Below are 26106 nucleotides of genomic sequence, written 5' to 3' on the forward strand. Positions count from 1 at the left end.
TGTATCGCTCACTCCTTTCAAGAACGTCATAAATAAAAAATCGTTAATATTCAGTTGTGTATGTTTTCGGAATGCCCAAAAAATGTACTATATCCCAGCAAAACAGGCATATTTTTAGCTTAATATTTACCCGCTGCAGGGCAGAAAGTGTTGTTTTTGCATTTTGTAGAAAAGGTCTTGTTTAATTATTTTTTTAAATAAACTAAATATTTTTCAAATAGAGAAAAAACCTTCAGGTTTTACCTAAAAAGATCTGTTGCACAGTAAAAAGTTCAAAAAGTGGCTTGATATTTATTTTTAATACATTTCATTATATTCTTAAACCTTAAAATCGATCTCCTGAAAAATCAAGTATTTTGAAACATGACGTTCTTGAAAGGAGTGAGCGGTATGTGTAGAATACTTTGTATTAATTTATTCTGTTTATATTTGTTTCCAGTTCTTGATTTCAAATATTAAAATATTTGAAAAATGGAAACATGCAATAAAATGCATTGACTGATTTGGTTGATTACATTTAAAAGTAACAACTTGTTGTAAAAGGGTATTTTTTAAATTTGATTGCCCGTGTCGAATTTGTAATGAGTGAAAAATCTGAAAATGCATTTTTAATTTTTTTCAGGAAATGAGCCTTGAAATTACAACACCATGGATCCTTCCGAGAGCGAAGAGCTACCCCAAGAAGATATTTTTTCACTTTCAAAAGAAATCTCTGATTTTGAAGACAACTATTACAATAACCCTCATCACCAACCAGTGCTACAAGACAACCAGAAGCTCCCAGAAGAAACCATCTTCAACCACGAAGACACAGTTTACAACCCCGAAGACATCGTTTACAACCCTAAAGAAGTCAATTTCGCTTACACCCTATTCAACCTGTCAACGTCGACAGCGTACAGCACCAAAGTAGAGATCTTGGACAACACTACAAGGGATTTTGGACTCAATGTGAATTTTACAAGGGTCGATGAAGAGTTCGAATCTTTGGCTATACGCGATGTGAGTCTCGTCGGGTTATTTTGTATACTGATTGTGGTCACCGTGATTGGAAACACTTTGGTCATCCTGGCAGTTTTAACCACTCGGAGGCTGAGGACTGTGACGAATTGCTTCGTCACCAGTTTGGCGGTCGCTGATTGGCTCGTGGGGATATGCGTCATGCCGCCTGCAGTTGCCCTGCACTTGATGGGTAAGACTATTTTCTATTTTCAATATTTCAGTTTTCAGTAATGGCTGAGTGGAATATGCGAAAGCTGAACATTTTCTACAAATGCCTTGTCACTGTCCCGTGTTTATCTGCTGTCTTGGTCGTTATTGACTTTTGGTTCGCAACTTAGTCCATTAAAAAATACTTTGAAAGAGAGGTATGTTAGAAAACTTTGATGTTTCTGTATCGGATCCAAGAATTCAGTTTGGACAGCTTTCAATATCAATATCAGCTTTCATGCTTTATTTCCATTTACTATTATGCATATTTCAGACTTACAAAATTACGCATCTCAAATCATTATCAAATGTTGTTCCACGTCTTATAGTATATAAAATGCAACTTTTCCCACTACTAAGCTCTCTTTTATGTCCTACACAATATCGCGGTGATTGAAATAACGCAGTGTCGAAGGAGCTGAAGGAAATCGTAAAAGAAACGTTCAAGGACTGTTTCATAAAGTGGAAACACCGTTTAGATAAGTGTGTGCGTGTTTTTTTTTTAAAGATGGGAATTGCATTTATTATTTACCTTGATTTTTATAAACAAGGTTTGAAGATCATTTAATGGATTTTAGTTTTGTTTTTGTCTTACTAGAAAAATATGTTAAATTTTAATCTGTATTGGGAACAGGAAGGATAGTCTATTGTGAACTAATCAGGTACTTCTCAGTATTTGCTCATTGACTGTTGACTGTCGTCAACAGACCTTCCGTTCCACTAGAAGAGGGTTCAGCATTTTTTATCTAAGCTTGGCTTATGGTACAAATGTCTTTCACTATTTTTACCATGTATCTACCAGTGACTACTTTGAAAAGGACCGAGATGTGTAAAAAAATATAAATAAAGTACATTTTGTTTTATGTCGTCAGTCTACGTATTAATTAAACAGACCAAGTATAATTTTTTTAGTGAGCTAAATATTCATTCGTCCCCTTGTAGTTTAGTGATCAGCGCGTTTGGCTACCATGCTGGAGGTCCTGCATTCAATTCCTAGGTGGGTTAGAATAAATATGGGTGTTTTCACTCTCATATTTATTTAATATCACCCTGACCTGGTACAAATAGCGCAGGGCTGATCACCTTGCCTTTATACAATTAACGATCAAGATAACACTGCGTCTCTAATATGCAGTGCCCTATACACTATTGGGTGCAGATAAGAAAAATAATAGAAGAAATATTCACTTCTACCAACAAAAATTTGGGCATTTTTAAAAATCCTAGACATCCGGCTTTGGATGGGTATATTTTTTTGAGTATTAATTTTTAATATATTATTTATAATTTTTCGAGTCCCGGTTCATGGAAGAATTATAGTTACCCTAGTCGTGGGCTTCTAGACTTGGTGATTTGCCCAATTTTACGCATTTGTACTTAGCCTCTGTTGTCAAACAGACGGTCGGAAGCTTCTGAAGTCGAACGGAAACAACCGAAGAGTGCGTACTCTAGCAAACATCTAAACTTAGTATAAATCAGTGAATTTCCAGATCTTGTTAATAACATTAGTCATTTTCTGATTAAAGGTACATATTTTATAGGGTTCGATAATTCTAATTTTCGTATTCAATGATCAAATTGAGAAAGGTGTGTTGAGATGGTTGGGACACATGGAACGTATGAGTGAGATAAAAACGGTTTAAAAAAATGAGGCAAATTCAGTTGGAAAATGAAGCACAGGAAGACCGAGGAAAACTTAACACAATCAAGAATGTCAAATACTTGAAAGCGGCTGAGTCAGGAGTCGAAATATATTTTATATTTATTTTATTATATTTTTGAAATTATATTTTCATATGGTGTACGGAGTGTGTGGAAGTTTTTGGTATCGTAAGGGAAGGGTCATTAATTATAACCTAACTATGAGTATTTCAATGTTTTAGAATTGGTACATAAGCCCTGAGAATGACAAAGTTCTTGTCGAAACCATTTGGAAAAGGAGTATCAATAAAAAGTGGTTAAAACAAAATTGTTTTATTTTGTAAAGTTTATAAAATGTGCCACAAAGTATCTGCGAAAAACATTCAAGAAATACTTTTATTTATTTTGACCTCGAAGCTAGGTCACATGCATGGTAAACAAACGAGCCAACCACAGTAAAAATAAAATATTTAATTCCACCCCGTTTTTTCAAAAAAATATATATTTCACGTTGTGTACGTAAATAATCCTCCCCCACCCTTCTGTTTGTTTTGCGGTTATATTAAACGAGGGTGCGAACAGACCCTTAAAATAGATTTGAGACTTTTACCCTTACCCGAAAAAGGCTAAGTCTCTGATATGTCACAAACCTTTTCGAAAACGTAGAATATTTCCAGATATTACAACCCTAATGGGACGAGGAAGTGCAAAAACGTAAATCTCCATTTTTTTAAAACACATTTTTTCTTATTTTATTTAAGAACTTTTGGAGATATTTTTAAAAGATTAGTTCTTCATAAATACTCGTAAAAGCAACGTAGTTCAGTGAATAGTATATTTTCCTACAGTGATGGAGGAATCGGGATTGATTACCTTAGGGATTAAAATAACAGAGGTGAAACATTTTGAGGATGTCCAAATACTTGTTTAAAAATCTGGATTAGAAGTTATATATATATATACATATATTTATATATATATATATATATATATATATATATATATATATATATATATATATATATATATATATATATATATATATATATATATATATATATATATATATATATATATATATATATATATATATATATATATATATATATAAAAATATGTATATATATATATATATATATATATATATATATATAAAAATATATATATATATATATTTATATATATATATATATATATATATATATATATATATATATATATATATATATATATATATATATATATATATATATATATATATATATATATATATATATATATATATATATTTATTTATATATATATATTTATTTATATATTTATGTATATATATATATATATTCATATATATATATATATATACTTATATATATATATATATATATATATATATATATATATATATATATATATATATATATATATATATTTATATATGTATATTGAATTGGTGAATGTTACACGTCTGTAAAGTGATCACTTGACTAAGGTTGTGACAGTCGTAAGCCCTGTGAATTCCCAGACTTCTATATTTTTCTTAATTTTTTTTGAGATGTCAAAAAAACAGAAGAGATTTATGCATCCAATATTCATTTAATATTATTTAATTTATGGGAACTTAAAGTAATAATTAATTGAGAAAGGTGTGTTGAGATGATTTGATGAACGTGTGGAATGAGTGAGTGAGGAAAGAAAGGTTAAACAAATGTATGAGGCGAGTGTTAGTGGGAAAAGAAGCAGAGGAAGACCGAGAAAAACATGGCACGATCAGGTATGCTAAATACTTGAAAGTGGTCAGGTAAGGAGTCGTAACAATCGGCGGGTATGTATGAGGAGATGCATGAACGTTGAAGAGGCGAAGAATATCTGCAAGGACAGAGTGGTGTGGCGCTCTATTCTCTCTGCCTACCCCTGCGGGGAAGCGGCGTGACGGTTAGTTAGTTAAAGATTTTTTTACATAGTTTTCAGAAATATATTTTAATTTAAAATTGAGTGAAACATGATACATATAAAATCGGTGTTTAAATGTTTAATTTTTGATGATTATTTGACCTTTTTATAAAATTAAAAATATAAACATTTGATTATTTTTTATACTGGAATCACATGGTAAAAGGGATGACTTTCACAAACAAAGCTTCACTCAAAGTATAAAAAATAGAATGAAATCTAACGTGTGTCGTTTTACACCCTTAATAAAACCAGGGGTATTTGTTAGTAGATAAATCGCTGATTCTTTATCTTATGGGAACGTTTTTTCCGACCGTTTGAAGTCAAAGTTACCCCTTGCGATTATTCAATTTGACAGCTTATCAGAAAGAGGCATACTGACACTAACACTTATTGAATTGGGTGCTTCAAATGATAAGTGATATAATTTCCTGCTACATACTGCGGATACTGCGGAGATCAGAACTGTTTACTAAAGAGGAAAGAAAAACATATAGCTCATGGGAAAACTAGCACCACACATTTAATAACATGCTTTTAAATAATTAGAAATTCACATCTCAACATGGATAAAAAGAGTTCTTCACCTTTTTTGATATGACTAAAAAAATGTTAAAATAACTCGTAAAAGGAGAAACTCCTAATTAGTCAACAAGTATTTGGACACACTCAAAATTTTGTGACATGTTTTTATTGTTAAATTAAAATTTATATGCCAAATTTCACTAATGCAATGGCATGAACCAAGTAAAATTTCAATTTAACATTAATAGCTATTACCACAAAGTGACTGCCGAATAAGTAAATGACATTACATATTTTTATTTGATTTTTGAAAGTAAGATTCTTACCTTTATTTTTATATACAACGCGTTTTGCTATAGTAGCGGGGGTATTGGATTTAATTACCGTGGGGTTTAAAAATAATATGAGTTTATATAATATATGTATTGAATTATTTTAAAAGTTGTACCAGTATTATTGGCTCTTGGAATCATATGAGCATTATAAAAACAAATACAGAAGTGTCCACCTAGAGTTGGAGTAAATTTAAAAATTTTAGTTAATATTTTAATTTTAAGAAAAATGTTTATTATAATTATATATAAACATTCTTATATATCGTGGTGAAATTACAAAAATATTTTCTCAAAATCGTGGCACGAAATTCACAAAATATTAACCCGTAAGCTGCGGATCGCATTTATTGTCGTTTTTTTTTAGAAGTACCGTTGACTGCAGATCGCATGCATTGTCGTTTTTAAACTTTACGTACTTATATCAACACCTATGGATAATTTTTTGCACAAGTTTGACACTCGAAATCGAGCAGCTTAGAGGTTAAATTAAATCGTATCAAAACACATTTTTTTAATCAGGTAGTTTATGCAGTATGTAAATGATACATTTCTACAAAATGAACTGTGGAGCTTTGTTTCCTCAACCCCTAGTTTATGTGTTATAATAAGTAATGCTAGAAAATTTAATAATACACTAGCAATATAATATCTCAATTTCGTGTGGTTTTCACTTAGTTAGAAGGTAAATGTGAGTCATACATGATATTTACTAAGGCGTTTTAATTTACATATTACTTGAAGTTAAGGTCTGCCTCTGTGGCGTAGTGGTTTGTAGTGTTTGGCTTCTTTGTTTGATTGTTCGGGATTGATTCAAACATAAAATGACGGTGAAATAATGAATGTCTAAAACTAGATTTCTTTAATTACATACGGTTATATATAAATAACAGGATAAGAGCACCAATAATTTATTAGAAAATGGAGAAAAAATATTGACAAACGAATCTGTTATCAAAAATATTTGATGTTCTACGCATTTCGATCAAAGGAACCTTCCTCCTTGAGAATTCGTTTATTTTCTTTCTTGAAATTGATAATAATAACACGTAGGTAGATATTCTACCTTGCTCTGCGAAGGTAATCAGTTATTGAGGATTTATAGGTACGATTTGCCTAATATCCCAGGATCACAGGTGTTTTAGGGGTTAAATTGACTATTAGCTCGAGATTCTGCTTAATATACGAGTATAATACTCTAAGACCCTTCACGCACGATCTTTACGAGAGATTAAACAATACTAGCTAATGCCGAAAATGCTTTGTCATTCCACAAAGTTAATGCCGAATCAATAAATAATATAATACTTGCTACATTCGTGATTTATATAATAATAAATAATAATAAAACCCTTATCCGCACCCCAATGGTGCATAGGGCACTGCGTCATATAAACGCAGTGTTATCTTGATCGCTTACACATGAAGGAAAGGTGATCAGCCCTCCGCTTCAGGTACCAGTCCAGGGTAATATTGAATAAACTTGACAGTGAAAAAATCACTTATATTTATTTTACCCCCCTTGGGAATCGAACCCGGGACCTCCAGAACGGTAGCCGAGCGTGCGGACCATTACACTACGGAGGCGGACGATTTATATTGTTGTTCAATATCATTAGATTATTTTAAATGAATTATCTTTATATTAGGTTGAGGAAAATGTAATTTCGTGTTTTTCGCTTTATTTCAATGCTTTTTAAGAAGTGTTACAATCACTTGATTTAAATCAAATGTGCACCGTTCTATTTGATAACTTGTTGCCAACGAGAATCTATATTAACTATATGATGCCATTTTTGTAGAAGCCCTTATCCCTAATGGCAAAAACTCGGACAATCAATTTTCGCAGGCCTCTATTGAGGCTAAAATTTGTACCCCCAAGCGCGTTGGCCATAACCAGGAACAGGTGGTAGTTACTTGGTGGATGCACAAAAATTTCCACGTTCATGCAACTCCCCATACATAACCGTTAATTATTCCAATTCCTTACTTGACCACTTTTAAGTACTTGAAATACTTGAATATCCCAAGTTTCATCCTACCACATTGTAGTGCTTACCACGCTAGGCTACCGTGCTGGAGGTCCCAAGCTCAATTTCCAAGGTCAAAATAAATATAAGTGATATTTTAGTCTTATATTTATTTAATATCACCCTGGAATGGTACCCGAAGCGGAAGGCTGATCACCTTTCCTTCGTGTATTTAACAATCAAGATAACACTGTTTCTATACGAGGCAGTACCCTGTTAATAAGGGCTAGAAGAAGATAAAAATACAGTGTCTGATATAAAATTATTTTTGAAAACTGGTAAAAGCAGTAGTGTCCTCAACCCCGAAGGATCACATGCGTGAAAAAAATCACTTCCAGATCAAAGAATTAAGAAAAGGTAGGAGTGATCTTTATATCTTCATGCACTTGTTAATCAAATGAATACCCTAATTTTTATAATTTAGCAAAAATTTCTGATTCCTAGTTATCAAAATATTTACCACCCAGTTTAACAGTATTTTAATCAACGTTTAAGGCCGTATCTCGAATAACGTATTAATTTAGTTTATGCATGTCTCGTGGGATCTGCCCTACATTTTGACTTTTCACTAATAGTAAATTAAACTTTATTCATGCGAAGTATGTTTCACATGTGTAAACTAAACAGTATAAAGTAGTATTTTATTATAAAACGTTTGAGATAATACGGAACGTGAAAATAAAGTCATGAATTAAAGTACCTATACAGTTTTGATCTTCAATTAAGAGGTAGGTGTAAGTCAGTCGCGGTTTATTATACGTACATGGTATTCGGATATTTTTATAGATATATCTAAACATAGATGAAGAAGAATATGGAAGTCTGGGCATTAAACCAGCCTTTTACAAAAGCCCCGCAAATGCCCAGGCTTCCATTTTCTTTTTCATCTAAATTGAGATGTCAAAAAATAATAAGGTAATAACTCCTTTAATTGGAGATAATCCAGATTTGTGAACAAGTATTTGGGCACACTCAAAATGTTGCTAAAACATATTTTTTAGCAAATTGCCTTATTACACATGTGTGTAGTAATTTAATACATTTAAAAGTATGGCTAATTGTAGCGTATGTGTGAGTATATATTCCATGTATTTCTGTCGTCCAACGACTTATATGGCGACAAAAAATCGATCGTGTACGATGTGCCTCAGTGATTGTTTAGCTGACGTGGAAATGGATTGGTTCCTTGGCAATATCCTGGGTAACCCACCATAAGAATACTAATGAGTCAACACATTCACCTTGAGAAAGAATACATGTATCCATATATGCAAGTAAACAAGGATACATGTATCCATATTGCATAAAACATATATATTATTTAGGTATTTTTAGATCTGGTGTAATTATTTGTAGAACTCCATTTGAGTTTAAACATTAAATGTTAAAATCGAACACTGATTTTTTGAGAATACTAAATTGTACAATTAAAATGTAACTTTGGTTTAAAATCACCATATTTTTTTTTCTTAGTATTAATCAGTCTTGATAAAGAAACGGTCAGCTTCGAAACCGGTAGACATTATAATTAGGTTATTATACAATATTTATAGTGATTTTGAACAAAGTTTGTGCTTCAAATATAAATTATGCTGAATTGAATTTCTTTTTTTTTTACATCTTACAACATTCTTGAAGAAAAATATAGTCTGGGCATTTACGGGGCTTGTGACCTTCATAGGCTGATTGGAGTAATACACAAGTGTAATAATCTTTAATTCTACCTATGATTGACAACTACGTAGCTCAATTTCTCGAATTTTCTAAATAAAAAATAACTCTTAAGTTAGAGATAATCCAGATTTGTTAATAAGTTTTTGGATACACTTAAAATGTTGTATATAATATTTTTATTGTTTTTTTTGCGTTTGAATTATTTTTGATAATCCTTTTTCATCAAGCATTACAATATAAGAGGCTTTTTTGCTGCACGTGTGTAGAATAAGTAGAAGACCGAGGAAAACTTGGTATGATCAAGTATTTCAAATACTTAAATGTATATAAATATGAGTCATTAGTATGTGTCATTAGAGTTAACCTATTTTGATAGAAGCAGCAATTCAAATACAAAATTATAATATATATAATGATTAAAGAAAACACTTCGTTTTTTACCACTTGAGTTTTATTATAGACTACATGTTTCAGAAGTTAAACTTCCATCATTCAGGTCTGTATAATAACAGTTATTATACAGACCTGAATGATGGAAGTTTAACTTCTGAAACATGTAGTCTATAATAAAACTCAAGTGGTAAAAAACGAAGTGTTTTTCTTTAATCATTGTAACATGTCTTACCACAAAGTTAATGCCGAAACAATAAATAAAATTTTAATATATATTTGTATAAAAGTGTATTTAAGTTAACCAGTAATACAGTTTTCTCAAAACAATTTCATTCTGATTAAAAAATCAATTTTTCTCATAGGCCTAGAGATTTCAGAAATATTGATAGCTTAGTGTCAATTTGATGTAGATACAAAATGAAAAATGTGCTTGTTGGACCGTGAAATTGAACATCATTTCCAATATTTCATTTAGTTAGAGATAATGAGTGAATGAATAAATATCTGATGGATCTCCACAGTTATAATTTAATTCAGTGACAACCCTTCAAAATAAAGCCTCGCTTTTTCATAATACTCATTTTATAGGATGAAGAGTAATCACCCGGTTTTTCGGGGACAATTTTGAGCGATAGACGAAAACATTTAAAAAATGCCATTAAGGGAAAAAAAAATTATTTACCAAACTTACCAGCCGCTTACCGCAGGGGTAGGCAGAGAGAACAGAACGCCACAGCAATCTGTATTTGCGAACAATCTTCGCTACTTCCATATTCATGCATCTCATAAATACCCAGTGATAATTCCGACTCCTGACCCGACCTCATTCAACTGTTTGTAAAATTTCATCATGCCAATTTTTTCTCGGTCTTCCTCTGTTTCTATTTACAACCTCATTCGCCTCACAATTCTATTCTTTCCTCACTCACCTATTCAAATCCCCAAACCTTTTCAACACACCTTTCTTAATTTTATCGATAATGCTTGTCTCAACCTGGTAATTTTTCCTTATGTCAGTATTCGAACATCTAGAATACACCGTTTTGTACCGTTGTACATATAGCCATCTACGGGCGTATTGAAAAAGTTATTTTAGTGTATTTTAGGTGAGGGTGTATTTAAATATATGTTAGATCTTAACTGTATTATTTCACATTCAAGGAAACGCAAGTAAACATGATTTTCAATTTTATACAGCATGATATTATTGATAGTAGAGATTCCAAGAATTTCAGAAGTGTGAAATGGTGAATGGTGCACTATGTAAAGTGATCACTTAACCTGCCTTTTATAGGTCACAAGCCCTGAAAATAATAAGACTTCCATATTCTTCTTTATCCACGTCGAGATGTCAAAAAATATAAAAATAACTCCATTGACCAAATTATCTCTTATATATGTTGTAGCGGGTACGCCAAGTTAAAGAGACGAATGCAGGATAGAGACGGACGAAGACTGACCATGAATGAATCAAAATGATTATCACAAAGATTGTAACACACAAATAGAGAAAATGTGGGTTTCTCCATTTTTTACTTGTAAAAACTAGTTACTCGTAAAAAATATTAAGTGGAGAAACCCAGATTTGTGAACAAGTGTTCGGATACTCAAAACGTTGTTCACATTATTATAAACTAAATAACGGGGTTCACTAAGCTTGATGATAAAAAATAGACTGTTGTCGGAATAGGTCCTGGCACCGAAACTTCCCGCGTAATCTAGACATCTCTATTCCGATAGCCCCGTTTAATTTGTTTTCATCTGAGATTAACCCAAATCAAGGATGAAAGAAAAACTTTCCAAGGATTTCCAGTGTTAATTTTGATCGTGATAAAGGACGACAGTTAACACTTTACCGCCCGTCGGCTCATTCACTGCGACCCCGAAATCTGAGACCCGCAGAATTTTTACATCGATTCGGTCATTGTATTATATTGTTATGGACCACAAAGGGTTGGCTTTGATAAATCCGGGGAGGGTATTGAAAACCGACGTAATGATCTGTGAGAAAATCGATATTGTATTTTTTACTTGATATCTAATACTACCCGAATGTCAAATATGGGCATTTGTCCACTACATGGAATTACACGGAATTTTACCGTCCGGCACGTCAGTTAGCGTTTTAAAACGATGATTGACTCGGATTGGCTTGTGCTTTTGTCCATCTTTCTTCGGATCGGTGCGTGAACACGTTGCGCGTAAATTCAATCACGCTGAACTGTCGTAGTCGCTTTCATTTTTCAAAACCGGACTGCCGCACGGTAAAATTCCGGGTAGTGGACAAGCGCCCTATGGAAACTAATTTACTATTATAAAACTAACCATCTTACCATCGCGCTATTCCACGCAGGGGTAGGCATAAAAAATAGGACGCCAAACAAATCTGTCTTTGCAACATTATTCGTTTGACGCAAATTCATCTGAGAGAACGCATTTCGAATGCATTAAATTATTGCCAATGCATCATCATAAAATGAAATATGTAAATATGTGTCATGGTTTTCGTCGAAAAAGTGTTATAGACGGGATTTTTCCTACAAATTAAGGGTTAATTACACTTACGGACGTATTAAAACGTACGTGATAAGAAAACACATAAGATCAGATACTGTGTATGCGTCTACTAACTGGAGGTTAAGTGCGATTAAGATTATTTCAAAACTTTGAAAATTCCACCCTAATTTCACCCCAAATCCTTAAGAAACTGTTATCTTGCTACCTACAAGTTGTAGAGAAGAAATTTTCTATTGTAGCATCTCAATTTGAGATGGAGCATCTGTGTATCATTTTAATACGATTGAAGATGGAAGGCTGAGCATTTCAGGGTTTACGATCTGTTATTTGGCTGGCTTAAGATATCATTCTATACAGCAATATTTAGGGGGGGTCAAATAAATATAAGTGATTTATTCAATCTAAAATTTATTCAATAATATCCTCGACTGGTACCTGAAGCGGAGGGATCACCTTTCCTTCATGTGTTAACGATAAAGATAACAATGCATTTATATGCAGTGCCCTATGCACTGTTGTTCAATTTTTTTATCAACTAACGTTTAATATTATAGGAATTTCCAGTATTCACTTGATTTAACCTTGGTTTTATTTTTTTATTATACATATTCATAAACTACTACCTGTATCCAAACCCAAGAAACATTAACATATATTTCCTTTCAATAATCAATACTCGCGGTGGTTGGGTGTGCCTTGCATAACGATATCCAAATTATTTAAATGCCTTACATAATTTATTCCACAGAGTCCGAAAGATTTATAAGAGCCTACTTAATATTAAAACCTCTTAAATCACTCCGATTATATATAAATTAAAATGTGATATTCTTTTTTCGATAATGATAGTACCTACCTAGCTCTGAATTTATTGCGACTTCGATTATTTGCATTTTTTTACATAATTTTACTAAGAAAATATTTAAAATATGATATTTTTGTGAATATTATATCCATTAATTGATTTTCATTGAAATTCTCAATCGATTACACTTGCCAACAATTTTCAACTTTTATTTTGTAACTGGCATGAAAATACCTGATCTTTATGCATTTTTCATAGCTGAATTAAAAAACGAAAGCAAACAAATGTAGCACGTCAGATTTTTTAGTCATTGATATTTTTAATTCTGATTTTAACTAAAATTTATCTTATTATACATGTAAAAATATATAATGCTATCGTGTACAATATTAATAAATTTATATATTTTCACTGTTACTCCATAATTATCAATACTTTTTTTGAATCCCTTAGACCTTAGACTAAAACATGTCTAGATACCAACCACTATTACGATTTCAACGCATCAGGTCCATACAAACAATAATATGACTGTAACATCAAAACTTGACGTGATACAAGCTTGTCACCTTAAAGACTTTGAATAAGAACGATTAACTAAGTCCAAATCAGTTATCAAAATTTCAGTGATAAAATTTTTGTTAGCCAGTGTTTTTTAATGAACTTTTGCGCACTATTTTCCTCTGTAAGGGTAAAATTTAAAAAAATATATTGTAGATTAACTCCATATTTACAGTAGCATATATTATTTGTCAGGTATCTCAACTAAGCTATAGCATTATCTTTTAAATGATGGAATTCTAAATTCTCCAAGGTTGGATTTTAATTCATTTAAAACCTAAATTATGTAAAACTTTTAACGAAATAAATTGAAATAGCAGTGATTATGAAGTTTAACAAATCTAAACCCAAGACTTTTATTGAATTTTTAACTATTATTTTCTTTATTAGAAATATAAGTCTATTCCTTCCTCTGACCCTTATCCACACCCAAGGGTGCATAGGGTACTGCATCGTATCGACGCATTGTTATCTTGATTATTGCATATGAATGCAAAGTGAAGTTATGCGTTTCAGTTACTAGTCCAGATAGATATTAAATAAATATGATAGTAAAAAATTAACTGATAATATTTTTTTGTCAAAAATATACGCGTATACATTTGTAAATATGTATGTACATAGACCTCTGTGTACATCAATACAATAAATACATTTCTTAGTAATATTTCAGGGAGTTCTTTAAACAAACTTTAATTTTAATTATTTTTATCTGTTTTTACATAATACACACACTTACTAGAAATGTGAAATAATTGTACAATTTTTACTATATTACTATTGATGGTTGATCGCACCTCAAGCAATGTAGACACCTAAACACCCTATCCACTACACTACCGAGGCAGATTTGTGTACTAATTGTAAAGAGTGTCTTAATGATCTCATCTGCTTAATGTACTTTCAAGACTGTATCAACCCTGATGCTCTATAGTGTCGTTTGTTGAATTTCAGATGTATTTTTTCTTATTTAGTCCGTACGACTTTTTGATACAAAATGTGTGCCCACGCTGCAAATATTGATAAATATCGTGAATTCGTCCCTAGAGCTTGTTGGGTAATCGATTTGAAACCTCCCCAAAGTCAAATCGAACTATGTATATCAGATTTGAATACACCGCCAACCGCCCCTAAAACCAATTTTCAAAGCCCAGGTATTAAATTATTATGTGGTAACCAAAAGTACGGAGGCCTTTGTAAGTAAGATTCGTCGGTTGATTTCCTATTGTCGGGACAGCGAAGTTCCCGCTGAAGTCCTTTGTGGGGAGAAACGAAAGCTCCCGAAGTAAAAAGCTTAGATTTTTTACAACATCCTAAGTGTTCGTTTTATTGTATTAAACACACTGTGCAATTCACCTTTTTTAAATTGAAAGTTTTTATGGCGTGCCGTTTTATATTTAATAAAAACTTGAAAAAAGGATAAATGAATTTGGAAAAGGAACGAAGATATAAAATACTCGAATATGTATCCTGAAACCAGGGAAAAATATAACGAAATTGAGTGAAAAAAATGTTGTTTTAAAATGTCATATTTTTATTTAAATACGTTGAAACGTTATATTGAACTTCCAATATATCTTAATTAAATTTATATATATATATATATATATATATATATATATATATATATATATATATATATATATATATATATATATATATATATATATATATATACATATATATATATATATATATATATATATATATATATATATATATAAATATATATATATATATATATATATATATATATATATATATATATATATATATATATATATATATATATATATATATATATATATATAATATACATACATATATATATATATATATATATATATATATATAGCTCAATCAAATCACTGATAGATACTGCCATGAACTCGCACACAATGCGACGTATGAATCATATCATGTACATGTATGTGATTTCCAAAATTAGAGTATGGTTGTGAATCATGGGTAGAATGGTGAATGTTACACGTGTATAAAATGACCTCTAAAACCAGCCAATTACAGGTGGTATTCATATTTTTCTTCATATATATCGTGATGTCATAATTTGAAAATGCAGTTTCCCCAAGAAATATGAGTATAAAAGGTTGATTTAATAGCTGAAAGGGTTGAGAAAAATCTGCCTAGAACAGTAGTATCTCTTTTTTTCAAGAAATATAAATTCTACAAAATGGCAGAAGAGTAAATCAAAATAAATCCATAAATCCAGTCGCATAACTCAATAAAAGCCCAATGTATGGGGAAATATTATGCCGGAGGAACGAAATAATAGCCTATCAGCAGCATTAGAACCGAACAAGGAAGAGACTCGCAATAAATTTAAGTTTTTTTTTCCAATCCGAAAATGCGAAAAATAAAAACGAATACATCCGGTGCTTCCTTCGTTTTACTCTTCCCAGATAATTGATTTAAAATACCACTTAGAGCACTCAAAAACATTTTTCTTGAAAATATTTTATTTGGATATTTAAATTGTATTAAGTGAAATTAGTTTGACAAAAAATTCACGTTTCTATCATATTTTAATATGTTTAGTGTTGGTCGTCACAATGTTAAAATTGAATTATTCGGCGATCCAAAATGAATAATCTGTAAAAATATTTTATGGAAAGATATACATGTAGTGATTAGTCATATTTTCTTTTTTTGTTTTCACCTTACGTTTTTTTTATATATTCTCATTTGTTATATTTTATACATATATAGCTGTTAGCAATCAGAGGGCAGATAGTACTTGAACATTAAAAAAAATATAAATTACAAATCAACATATAAAAAAAATATAAATTAAAAATGTTGATAATAAGGAAGGCAAAGGAAAAAAGGAGTTTAAGGAAGGAGGTAGTGGGAAAAACTAAGGGAGAAGGATTGATGGGCAGTTAGGATTCTAATGATAAATAGTAATGTCTCAGACGTTTCTTAAAAGTTATAAGAGAAGATGCATTTTTTACAAGGAGAGGTTAATCTTTTTCTATATACTTTCAATATCTTTTTGTAAATACTTTTATGTAATATTTTTTATATACTTTTATAAAATATAAATAAAAATCGTAACACAATCACTCAGTGATCTCTTGCTGTTTTTTTTCTTCTAAAGGATCTTTATTGAGAACAGTTTTTTAGGGAAACTAACAGCATGACTTTTATCGAGTCAATAATTGTTTTAGAACTTTTTTTAATCAATAAACAAGCGAGTTTTCACGATAGGAAAATAATTAAACCTTAAAATATTTTTTTTAACATCTCATCAAAGGTGAAGAAGAATATGGAAGTCTGGGCATTTACGGGGCTGACGACCGTCATAGGCTGGTTTAAGTGATCACTTTACACACGTGTAACATTCACCAATTCTACCCATTATTGACAACCACACTACTCAAATTCTTGGAAGTTCTATATAGATGAACCAATTTAGAAACCTTGTTCTTGAATCACTAGAACTTCACAAGAGACATCTATTGGTGAGATGTAAAGAAGATTTTTACTAAGCAGAAACTCTTATACTAGTATGTGAGGTCCGAATCCCGGATTATAATCACACACATGAAAAACGCCAGAAAATATGATGAGATGTCAAAAAATAACATGAAAATAGCTCCTGTAATTAGAGATAATCCAGATTTTGTGAACAAGTATTTGGACACACTCAAAATGTTGTGAATCTTAAAATTAAATATCCACATTTTCTTATATGGTCAAAAACCCAATTAAATTATTAAATTTCTAGTTGAATAGAGAATGTATGTTTTTCAGTCTCACATTTCAAATTGCCCTAAAACTCATTATTCGCCTCATAAGTCGGAACAATGATGTTGTAATTTTTTTCGAATTGCTCACATTCGGGGCTTTAGCAACCCTATAAAGTTTCCAAAATGAATTTGAGTGGCTTAGTTGGAATCCATTAAATAGTCATACTATTAAATTTGAAAAGGAAATTTTACGTAAGGAAATTTGCGGTTTGACGTTATGTCTTTTATTTCGTGAAGAGCCCTTTGAAAGAAAATGAGATTATAAGCGTGAGCTTCGTTTGGGGTGTTTTTGATTCATTAATTTTTAGGCGATATTTAACATACGGCATTTAACAAACAGGTTCTATCCGTTTTTATAAATATTTTTAAAAAAATGGATCACATTTAACTTCGAATGTTTGGGGCGAAAAAATATTAAATTAAAAATATTCAACACTTCATCGTTCACCCTGTGTAATACCACTTTTAAAAACATTTATTTGTATTACTTTGTTCACGTTGTGTAACACCACTATAAAAAAACACTGATCGGTTTTACACAAAGTGAACGATGATTTTTAAGGCGAGTGTTTTATAGAACAATGTAAACAAGGCTTATATTATATAAAATTTTTAAAAAATGTCTAAATTGGTTTAAAAAATTAGTCTTGAAAATGTTTTTGACAAGTGACTCATGAAGTAAGTGATATCATTTTATTTACTGCACGTAATTTTAACAGCAGTTACATTGCGGTAATATCAATACCTTTTTTATTAAAAATTTACTTTTATTTTATTTCATTTGTTCGGGAATTGTACAGTCTAACATATAAAAAATGTATATAATAAACAATAGTTACATTAACAATATTTTTCATTTTTTATTTATTTATTTCATAAATACATAGATACATTCAAAGATACATATTCTTTTCATATTTACATTTACTATATGTATTACGGCTCTTTAGGCATGGCCTGTGTTGAGCCGATAATAATAAACACATAACATTAACAAAAAATAGTTACGCTAATAAAAATAAAGCTTATTAAACAATCCCACATTTATGTTATATTAACTATTAAAAAACATTCAGAGATTTAATAAAAGGTATGATATAAAAAATAGATTTTGCAGGAAGGAGAAGGAATTAATGAGGGTGGTTAAAAGATTTTTTTTCTAGGCAAGAAGTTTAAAAATAAGAATATATTTATAAATATATATACGTCCGTATACATACACATACAGAAATTACCACTATTTATTGAAATCGATTGTGACACTTGTTTCGACGGATCCATACAATATTCTGGTATGGTTTAAAAGGACCATACTATACCAGAATAAATGAGATAATACATTGCATATATCTACTTCTCTAGCCTTCTGTTCTTCACTGCTGGATAAGTATCTTCCGTATCCTTCAATTTCCTTCGGTCGGTTGCTGTTTGCAGCCAGTTTGTACCCCTCACAGTACCTATGTTATCTGACCATATTTATTGGGGTCTCTGCCTCTTTTATTCTCTCAGGGTCCCCAAATCAAAACATTTGGGGTCCATCTTGTATTGCAATATGTCCTGCCCATTGCCATTTGAGTCTTGCCACACGATCCATAATATATATTTTCCACATTTTAACCTTATTAACCTCCCCTAACAAACTTGTATGTAAAATAATTTGTAAACATCTTAAAATTAATTGTTTAAAATTGTAAAAGTGTATGATTACTCACTAAAATAACTCACTTAACAAACTAACATTACTAATAAAACTAACCCCACTAACAGGAATACTAACACTTGAAACTCAAATGTAAAAAGTGTAAATGAAAAATAACGCGACCCTGGTTATAACATCCTAAATGGGTGAATTAAAAAGAAGAATAAGATGATCCTTTATTTGCGTTCTGTTCCAGATTTCTCGTTTCTTATTTTATATCTCAAGCTTAAACCAAGCATGGATCTTTCCATGGATCGCTGTGTACACTTGAGCTTCTCTGCATTTCTCTTTGTCAGAGCCATACTCTTTGGTGCATGTGTGTTCACTGGCAGTATGAATGATTCGTACGTATTTATTTTTAAACAGGTCTTCAGCAGAATTTGTTTGAATTCGCCAAACTATACATAGAATATATACATACGAATACATATTAATACATATTTTATATACATTCATTAAAAAATATACGAAAATAATTAACTTTTTTTTGCAGAGCCCCACCAAGCTACCTTGTGTGTCTTGTCGGTGTGTTCATTTTACATGCGTTTTTTTTATCTATTTCTGATTTTCTACTACTACTACATACTACTACCATCACGCCGTTTCCCCGCAGGGGTAGGAAGAGAGGATGGAACGCCACACTCTTCTGTCCTGACATACACTCCTCGCCTCCTTCACATCCATACATCTAGTCATACATGCCCTCCGATTACGCAGACTTTTGACACCGCCAGATTTTAGGTTCTGATTGATCTGATCGTGCCAAGTCTTTTTCGGTCGTCCACGTTCTGTTTTCCCTCTAACATTCGCCACATATATTTTCTTAGTCATTCTCTCGCTATCCATTCGCTCCACATTTTCAATTACAAAAAATACCAAACCCAGATGTTGTATATTTATGTAAATAAAAAAAACGTTATTTTATCATTTAAAAAAACAGGTCAGAAATTAACGTTTTGATAATGATTTTTCTTTAAGATTTTTTTTGACTTGTGTGAAGTTTCGCCTTGTCACCAAACATACATTAAGGGCGGTCCACATTTCGAGGGGCATTAATAATCCCATTTCCCTACGTGACGTCACGTTTCATTTCTTCCTATTCCGATTCTCTGGAAAGATGAGGGTCGAGGAATAGTGAAACGTCGGGATAATTTGTAATAGATTTTTCCACAACCGGGTAGCGTTTTTAGGGTAACATTCCTTCCACACCTTACGGAAATTCTTAAATATCAATTGTGTAAAGCAAATTTTGGGTCGTAGTGGTTTTTGTCTCTTATATAATTTTTTTTAAATTAAAGAAAAATATTTTTTATATCCACCTTCGTGGTGTAATGGTTAGCGAGCTAGAGGTCCCGGGTTTGATTTACAGGGGGGGGTCGAATAAATATATGTGATTTTTCACTCTAATATTTATTCAATATTACCCTGGACTTGTCCCTGAAGCACAGGAGTGATCCTTGCCCTCATGTAAGTAATGATCAAGATAACACTGCGTCAAAACAATAATGTGTCCTATGCACCATTGGGTGCGGATAAAGGTTAGAAAAAGAAATGAACGAGGAGATGCTTGAATGTGGAAGAGGCGAATATTATTTGTAAAGACAGATTATTATGTGTTTCTATTATCTCTGCCTACCCCTGCGACAAAGCGGCGTGGAATGCCAGGTCATACTTTGCCCGGCTCTGGGATGCTGGGATTTTAAAAACGACAGATGCCTTATCTCATGTTGAGTCACTTTAATAGAAAATTTCTTTTCTATATACTAATTAATTAATAAAGGTAGTGCTATAATAATTTCATAGGGATTGGGGGTTGGGAATGCCTATTTTGGTGAATGTTTCATTTATAAATTGATCATTATTTAGTAAACACCACTATTTCTTAAAATCTAATGTGTCACGTGTTTCGATGCAATTTTAAAACATCGTATTTGATTCAATTAAAATTGGAAGATTTTACCGAATCAATAAATGAAATAAATTGATTATTTATTGATTCGGCATTATCTTTGTGGAATGACATGATTTTCTTATTAAAATTAAAGACTTGAATATACCACTTTAATGATTTTTATTTATATTTACGACTAGTTTCGAAAACGCCAGATGTTTTCATCTTCTGGTAGAAATTAAAACAAAATTTTCAAAGTTTTCATTTGTACCAGAAGATGAAAACATCTGTCGTTTTCGAAACTAGTCGTAAATTTAAATAAAACTCATTAAAGTGGTATATTTAAGTGTTTATTTTTAATAAAATAAATTGATCACTTAAACCAGTCGAATGCAGGTTGTTAACCCTGGAATGCTCAGTCTTCCATCTTCTTTCATATAAAAAAATGATAGATACTTCGTCTCACATGAGACACATATTATATATGAATATATTTACATGGCATACAGTTTCATACGAGTATTACAGTAAATATTTCTTAGTTGCATAATATTCGTGTGAGCTTTTCACTCTTTGAAGAGTAAGAAAAATCATTTTACTGAATATATAAGGCGTTCTTTTTAAAGGTTAAACTCGCAAAAGTTATTTAATAGCATATATTTTTCTGACACATTCATTTTTTACGTTATGTTCGCGTACGATAATTGAAAATGCGTGAAAGCCTGGATTGAAAATTTATTTCACCCATGGTACATTTTCTATTTTATTCATTTGAATTATTTTTCATATAAATTACTTATATATAAATATATATTAGTTTAAACATAACTTACATTTTTTCTATGCACCATTTTCTAAATTAATATGACGATATTACCATAAAACTATTTATTTCTAGCTGTACCCGGCTACGCTTTACTGTAGCAGCAACGTATGTAACTATTTCATTAATTAATTCGGCAGTCACTTTGTGGTAAAATCCATCCATTTTTAATTAATGTTTTACTCAGTAAATACCTTTATTCCTTAACATCTACTGTGACACGCGTTTCGATGCATTCCGCCTCATACGGTGTTTGAAAATGATACGGAATCGAAACACGTGTCACAGTAGATTTTAAGAAATAGTTTTATTTACCAAGTAAAACATTAATTTTAAAAAGTATGTAATTATATCTTTATAAAATTGATAAACTTTGTTTTCACTATTTTTTTATTAATTAATTAATTAACCTACATTGTCAATATTAGAAATATATCAATATTATTTCTATACATTTATGTAATTATATTTGTACAATTTGTTATAAATACAAGATATTCCTAATAAACTTTTAATGGAGGAGTTTTTCAGCAGGTTCTTAAAGTTATCATTTAACCTATGTATAAACAACGAAAAAAAATACATTTGTGTATTATATTATCATTTGATTTTTTTATATGGAGACCAGCAGTGTCTGAGTAGTGTTATTACGCGGTCTCGCAACGTGTTTCCGGTTATAGATCAGATAGTTTTCATCTCAGAGATTCGAAGCCGAGATTTTGTCCTAGAAATATCTGTTCTTGCCTCGATTCCATAAGTGGCTATTGGTCGAACACATGTTTTGTATATTTTCATTTTTCTTTCTCATGTGTTTGTTCCTCCGCACTGAATTTCTGAGGCATCCGGATATAGCTGCAGCCTCGTTGATTTGTTTTAGAGTCTCACCATAGAGATCACCGATGCTACTAACGTCAACTTCAAGAGACTTAAAGTCCATCACCTGTTCAACATTCCTTATGACATTATCCTTCCTTCTTAATTTCTTAAAAAATGTCCTTCTTAGGACATTATCAATGAGTGTTTGATAATATCCTAAGAAGACGAAACGCGTCACATATTAAGATAAACATAAATAAATGTAGAATTCAATCCAACAAAAACCTTGTTTCATTTTGAATATATTACCCAACAATTCAATATGGAATTCTACCAACTGCCTGAAGTGACAATAAATGATTTTCAATATTATTTTTCTACATTTCAGGTACTTGGCGTCTCGGATGGGTCCTGTGCGACATCTGGATCTCCATGGATGTCCTTCTCTGCACAGCCTCCATCCTGTCACTGTGCGCCATCAGCGTGGACCGGTACTAGCCGTCACGCAGCCGCTCAAGTACTCCAGGAAGCGACGCTCCAAGAGGCTTGCTTTGCTGATGATACTGGCGGTGTGGGCGGTGGCTCTGGCCATAACGAGTCCACCAATGCTGGGATGGTAAATTATTTTAAAAAATTAAACATTATTTATTATAACTGAAAACAGTTGGTAGAATTCCATTTTGATCTGTTGGGTAATACATCTAAAATTAAACACGGTTATTGGATTGAATTCTATTTTTATTTACATATCGTAGTCGTACAGGAGAAAGTGACAAACTAACAAAACGTAAAATGTTCAGGAGGGCCATGGATATATATTTATATATATATATATATATATATATATATATATATATATATATATATATATATATATATATATATATATATATATATATATATTTATATATATATATATATAGATATATATATATATATATATATATATATATATATATATATATATATATATATATATATATATATATATATATATATATATATATATATATATATAAATATATTTATATATATTTATATGTATTTATATATATATATATATATATATATATATATATATAACTATATATATATATATTTATATATATATATATATATATATATATATATATATATATATATATATATTTATAAATTTAGCTTACTCCATTTAAACAAGGATGAGATTCATTTCCAATTACTTCACTGGAAAGAGATCTTCAATTAATATTTTTCATATAATTCTATTTGACATGTTGAATATGAATTTTTTCTATTATTATTTATAATACTTTCATTCTCCTTTATAAAATACGATAAATTTATTTCAAGTTAAGACACATCGAACCTTTTTTTGTTTGTTGACAATCCATCTCCATTTTTGCATTGGATTGTCGATATCATGAGACTTAATGTACATTATTTTAGACCGGGTTTGTGACATAAGTATAACACGTTATAATTACACTGGAATATTATGTTTGGTATCGTATTATTTGTGACATCTGTCTCCTTTCTGAATTTCAAAGCTCTCTCACACACATGTCATTTGAAGGACGTAACGTGTAAAGCCTATGAAACATAGCATCCGAACGAAAGCTGGATAAATTAGGATCTGGCGTAATAATACACGACACATTTTAGATATAATTAATTTGTGTATGTGACAATTGATGTAAATTTTCAAACAACCATGTAAAAAAAATAGTGTTAGAAATAGGAGCAAAGAATACCGAAGAAAACTTGGTATTGACTGGTTAAGGTGATTACTTTGCACACGTGTAACATTCACCAATTCTACCCATTATTGACAACCACACTACTCAAAAGTTCTATATATATATATATTTATGAACCAATTTCGAGACATTATTCTTGAATCACTAGAATTTCACTTGAGACATCTATTGTGAGTGAAACTCTTTCATTTGTATGTGAGGTCCAAATTCTGGATTACAATCACACACTTGAGAAACGCCAGAAAATATTATTTATTTTTTTCTTATTTTGGCTTATAATTTGATCAGTTAATTTTTTTACACATTTTAGTCAAAATGTTGTATATATGTAATTTTTATTCGTTTTCCAGGTATGAAATAGAAAGAGGAGAATGCCGCTACAACCAGAACCCAGGATACGTAGTCTTCTCGGCCATGGGGTCCTTCTTCATTCCCATGGTGGTCATGCTGTATGTGTACATGAGGATATCCTGTGTCGTCGCGAGGAGACACAAGCAACTGTCCTCCACGACCATCAAGGGTCCGAAGGTATCGTCAATTTATATTCAACATATTTTATTTCATTTTATTTATTTCAAAACATATTACAAAGTCATGGTTACATATATACAGGGTATCCCATAATCCTAGGTACTCCTTTTATGGGGTATTAGGCCAGCTTATGACTCACCAAAAAATGAAAATATGACTTTAGTAAAAGTTCCTCAGTTTTCGATATATTTCCACTTTTCTGTATTTCTCGATCATCTACGCCTAGGATCAGTGTTTTGAGTGCCATTTCTTCGAATTTCAATATTTTAGGATCCTTATTTATATTTTACAATACTGAATAACTATTCTATTGATCACATAACAAAATATTTCCAAAACTTGCAATATTTTATCAGTATATTTTATATATTCCTAAAAAACTCTAATTTCAATATACATTGTTAAAAAAAAATGCATACGTGTGGCCCCTAGTGTGGTCGGTAGCGTTCTGATTTTGAACGTTTGAGATCTCAGCCGCTAAGGGGATATTCGCAATAACAGATCTCATTCAGGTTTTGGCAACGCAAGAAGCCGCACGTCATTTCACGCCCGATTTTTTTAGTATAAATTTTAGATTTTCATTTTTTTTAGAAGACATTAAAAAAATATTATTTTACATTTTTTTAAATTCCTTACCTTTCAACAGCTCTTCTGTTTTCAAAACCGTATTTATTTCGAAGTTCCTTTTTTTCAATAAGAAAACGACGTTTTAGAATAAAATTTATTTATTTATTTATTTAAACTTCATGTACAGAAAATAAATAAGTACATTGGCAGGCTTATTGCTAAACAGCAATATCTTCCAACCTACCAAAAACAGACTAGTCATGTTGATCAAAAAGTTTGATACCATAAATAGCTGTTTGCAATCAGAGGGTAGATAAATTAAGAATTAAAAAAAAAACATAAATTACAAATAAACATAAAAAACATTGAAAAAAATAAATTACGTTAAATGTTACCTGAATTCAAAGAAAGTTAAGTACTATTTAACGTATGTAGAATTATAAATTCTCAAATACTCTGGTTCTTAAGATTTACCCAGAATTCAAAACAAGAAATACACAATTGTACATTTTAAAAATACATCCTTATTACAATTTTACAAAATAATTTTGAAAAACATCGAATGAGGTAAGGCACTCAACTCTAATACAATTATACCTGATACACTTGCCTTTCATCATATCAAAATATACA

The 26106-nt window shown here is 30.9% G+C and overlaps 1 pseudogene; it reads left to right on the top strand.

Annotated features, from left to right (window-relative positions):
- The first annotated feature begins 648 nt into the window (after nucleotides 1–648).
- The window catches only part of LOC148300252 (putative G protein-coupled receptor No18), a 34703-nt pseudogene continuing 9245 nt past the window's right edge, over nucleotides 649–26106 (top strand).

Source organism: Brachycentrus maculatus, unplaced genomic scaffold (assembly GCF_059751285.1).
Source record: "Brachycentrus maculatus isolate JH-2025_06_01 unplaced genomic scaffold, ASM5975128v1 h1tg000766l, whole genome shotgun sequence".
Classification (NCBI taxonomy): Eukaryota; Metazoa; Arthropoda; class Insecta; order Trichoptera; family Brachycentridae; genus Brachycentrus; species Brachycentrus maculatus.